The 4,862-nt window shown below is 36.2% G+C and overlaps 1 long non-coding RNA gene across 1 annotated transcript in view; it reads right to left on the reverse strand.

Moving 5' to 3' along the window:
- LOC121241901 overlaps window positions 1-4,862 on the reverse strand; it is a 70,330-nt gene that overhangs the window by 41,024 nt on the left and 24,444 nt on the right. The gene's annotated exons all lie outside the window — the stretch shown is intronic.

The following is a 4,862-nucleotide window of genomic DNA, read 5'->3' on the forward strand; positions in this document are numbered from 1 at the left end:
AGCAACAATCACATGGATAGTTATAAAAACAATGCAAGAATAGTCAGAGTGTACCTTCTTTGGCTCACTGTAATCACGAGCAAGCAAAGTGACATTTCTTTTTGCAGTTGAAACACTCTCTATCTTCGATTTGTTCTTCCCGTGCTTACCTCTCTCACTGCGCTGGGAAGTTCCTGACACTTTCTTCACTTGTCCAACAGCTACTCAATCCTATCTTGGACTTCTTGCGTTTAGGCCAAGATGCTTTGCGCGAACTAGACTCAACGATATAAGCCGAATAATTAGGCTTAGCATCCTCTAGGCGCTCAGCCTCAAGTTTCAAGTGACGTGAGACATCATCAAAAAGTCCTTGATGTTTCTCATTCTGCATCTGATTCTAGCTCATTGTCTCCCAAGAATTTGGTAGTGAGCGTATTATTGCCTGGACTTGTTGCTCCTCAGTCGGATTGTTTCCTGCTGTCTTGAGTTTGCGGATCATGGTCGACATTGCCTTAAGATGTTGCTACATCATGTGGTTAGAGCGCATCTTATAGGAGTCAAACTTCATAGTCAATCCGCACAACCTCGTGGTTGAAGCTCCCCTTATTCTGGGTCGTGTCATAGGTTTCAAACTCACACATGAGATCATTGTGCATGCTTCTTAACATGATAATGCGTGCACAACGGTTCTTCTCCTGGTGTTGGTCTGAGTCCCCTTGCTCGGGCTTATTAGGGGTGTGAGTTAAGGCCTCTAAGACATCTTGCTCATCTAGGACATAATAAATCTTGCGATACCAAATGTCATAATTCGTCCCAACCAATTTCTTGTTTAAATCGACATTTATATTCTTGGACTACAAATGCGCAAAAAAGAGATATACCTAAGAAATCTGCCGCGTCCATCCAAGCTAGAAGAAAGAACAATACAAAAATGTCACAAGATTTGCTTTGCTTCATAATTATCTATTGCGCCACAATGCCTAATTATTAATTTGTAACTCAATTTTCTTAAGTAGTATATGGGAGATCAAATCCTCTTGAATCTCAACTATCTTAAGTAGTCATCTAGCCCTAATCACATGTAAAGACATAGGCTACTGAAATGACAGTAGCTTTTTCAGTCTACAAGGACAGCTACTCAGACTACAGCAACATGTTGGGCCAGTCGACAAGGATAGCTACTCAGATTACAGTAATCTGTTGGGCCAATCTACAAAAATGGTTCTTTTAAGACCATTATAGTTCATTTTTCTTGTTCCATCAGTTCATTTATAGTTTTTACTGGGGTCACGTTGGTGTTTTAGCTATATGGTTCTTACTGGCATCGCAATCTTTTGACTATATAAGGCATTTACAATTCTTACTGGGGTCACTGCGATTCTTTCAGCTTATCATTTATACTAAAAATACTAATTAAGGTTGTGTTTGGATAGCGAGTTATTCTGTGAATAGTAGTGAAAAAAGTAATGAAAAATAAATGATATAATATTGAATAGTAGTGAATAGTAGTATAAAAAAGATGAAAAGTAACAATAAAATAATGAATATAGTTAGGTATTCTCAGGTATACACCCAACCTAGGCCTAAGACTATACTTAGTGGGAATTTTCTATTTTATCACTAAAAAAATGAAGGCTAATGTTTAAACATTCAAGCCCAACATACATAGTTGATAAAAAATAATCATATAATAACATGTTCAAGTAATCACATTTGATCTAAGATATTAGATAAAAGATCACATGTAAAATATAACATTAGAGAATAATAATAAAAAAAAGTTGGTATCTACTAAGCATATATCCATATGTTCATTTCACACATACACATTTAATCTAAAATATCAAAAAGAAATCACATGTAAATATAACATTATGTAATCATAATAATAATAAAAAAAAAAACAGCATGTATCTAAGCATATAAACCATGCAAGTTTTTTTTTTTATTATTATTTCCATTTAAATCAAAAGAAACTTGCACCCTAGTGATGCGCCCAGTTCCTTGGTTTTATTACGTGGTCATGGGTTCAAAACCCAAGTGTGCCATTTTGATGATTTATTATATGTTAAAAAAAAAAACTTGGGCTTTTTTAGTGCTGGACCATGAAAATAGCCCAGCCCACTTTTCTTTTTTTTTTTTTTAAACTAGAATGGGCCATTCATGAGTTTTAAAAACAATATGCCCAAGCCTAGATGACTGAGATGACTTCCTTCAGCCAAGGCACTGTTCACGTGAACAATGCCTCTTCGCAGCAAGGCAACTGCTATCGAGACATGGCTCTATCCAAAAATAAGGTGGCGCCACACCACTTCTTTATTGTGTCTTGTCATATTCTAGACTCATTCGATCGCATCAAATCAAACATTTTCGAGCCCTATTGAGTTTAAAAAAACTCAGCACTTTGCTTGACTACCTCCAAATCATTTCGATATATTCACAACCTTAGTCGCTACCAATATGGCATCATAGTTCGACATCAACAAACACCATCTAAGATATGATGTCAAATAGTAGCAGACGTCAGAATCTTTGTTCTTATCACACATGGTCAAAGGTAAATAAAGGATACTAAATATGAGACTCACACAGTGAGAAAGAAGGGAACCATTTACTCACTTATTTGGTCGAATAACCACATGTAGTAAGATGAAATACACTCCTTAAGTCTTTCACCCGAGTTCCTCCATTTGCTCACCTCCAAGGCATCAAAGAGGATCTCGTATCTTGCTAACCACAACCTACATGGATTGTGTGGGGTTACTTATGCATGGTCCTCTACCTTAGCTCCCACTAAGGCGACATATCTTTTTGTCAACCAACTTATCCCCTTGGACAAAGTACCTAGGGACAAAGTACCTAGGGACAAAATGTCTTATCTCCACGGCAGAGGCGATCGCTCATGTGAGTGAGTCGATCTAACTCTATTGACATAACTTTTGTGTGTGTATCCGGAAAACAATATGACAAAAACAAGAACTCTAAATAAAATCATATTGCATTAATATCCCAAAGGAAAATTTACATCTCATTGTCAACTGAAACACAAATTACATTCATAATCTACGTAGTCCTAGATTCCTAACATGAGCCACATTTCTTGCTATAGGCTTTGTTAGGGGGGATCTGCAACCATGCCACTTGTAGAAATGTGTTTCAGGATCACTTCCTTTTGCATCATCATGTCTCTAATGTAGTGGTATCTGATATTTATGTGTTTGGTTTTCTATGATACTTTGAGTCATTAGCATATGCGAGAGCTGTCATCCTATCGCAAAATATTATCACTGGATCTGAAGTATCTATGTCGATGTCTAAATGCTTGAGAAACCTCCGTAACCAAATAGCTTCTTGAACTGCTGCTGAACAAGCTATGTATTCTGTCTCCATGGTCAATAAGGCTATACAAGGTTGTTTCTTACTACTTCATGTAATGGTGCCATTGTTGAGCAAGAAAACATATTCAATGGTTGATTTACACTCATCTAGTTCACTTCCCCAATCAGTTGCAAATCCGAACCTGGATAACATATCACATAGTCCGCAGTTTCCTTGAGATATATCAGAATTATCTTAACTGCTTTCCAGTGAACCGGTCCGGGTATAGATTGGAATCTACTCACCAAGCCAACTACATTAGGCTGCCCACAGCATTAGCATAAAGGACACAAGCTTTCTTTTTCATTTCTCTTTGAGTCTTTAAATGTTTGAACAAGCTCTCGCCTCTAGCAATAGGGGTGTATATGAGTTTACATTCACTCATTTGAAAGCACTCAAGAACCTTCTTTATGTAAGTCTGTTGAGACAAATACAGAAGTTTCTTTGATCGATCTCTATAGATCTTAACTTTAAAAATGTATTTTACCTCACCCATATCATTCATTTCAAAATTGAAAAATAACAACTCTTTTGTGGCGACTATTAACTTTTGTCATTTACAACCATTAGTATGTCATCAACATATACTGATAACATAATGAAGCTTTTTGGAATTTTTGACATAGACACAATGGTTCTCTGTGATCATCGTAAATCTATTCTAGAGAATGACTTGATGGAATCTGAGATACCATTGTCTAGATGGCTGTTTTAGGTCATATATAGATCTTTTGAGCTTGCACACCCTAAGCTCTTGACCTTTGAGCCCGTGTGTTGATCATATATATCTCCTCATCTAGTTCTTTATTAAGAAATGTGTCTTCATGTCCATCTGATAGAGTTCAAAATCCATGTACTCTACTATGGCTAAAATCAGGTGAATTGAGGCAAACCTCACCACAGGTGAAAATGTTTCCTCATAATTTATATACCCTTGTTGGGTATATCCTTTCACCACTAAGCAAGTTTTGTACATTTCTATTGATCCATTCGACTTGCGCTTCACCTTTAGAACCCATTCCTCCCCAATAGAGACCAAAACAACAATGCGGGATGAGGGAAAGCTAGGACTCTGATGCCCCTACTTGGTCATCGCCACAAATCGTCCGGGCTCCTACCGACTCTGAGACTCCCAAGCAAATGAGTTGCCACAAACCTGGGATGCCGAACATCCATGAAAATTCTATTGCTAAACTAGTTTAATTATTGTGAATTCATGTTTTCATGTATGCGCTACATATCCTAATAAAAGAGTGTTGTATTTCAAATAATATAAAATATAAACATCTTGGTTATTACATTTTTTTAAAGCAATTATTGAAGTAAAATAACTAAAATATTTTATATTTTCAACTGTGTGCATTGTATGTACTGTCAATTTTATTAAAACTACCAACATTTTACTCATTGTTAACAAGTAAAAAGACTTGAACATTCCAAATTTTCAACTAAAATGATTATCAATTTCAAATGAAATGGATCAAAATACTATGGTAAATAGTTTT

The sequence above is a fragment of the Juglans microcarpa x Juglans regia genome, chromosome 8D (genome assembly GCF_004785595.1).
Source record: "Juglans microcarpa x Juglans regia isolate MS1-56 chromosome 8D, Jm3101_v1.0, whole genome shotgun sequence".
Taxonomy (NCBI): Eukaryota; Viridiplantae; Streptophyta; class Magnoliopsida; order Fagales; family Juglandaceae; genus Juglans; species Juglans microcarpa x Juglans regia.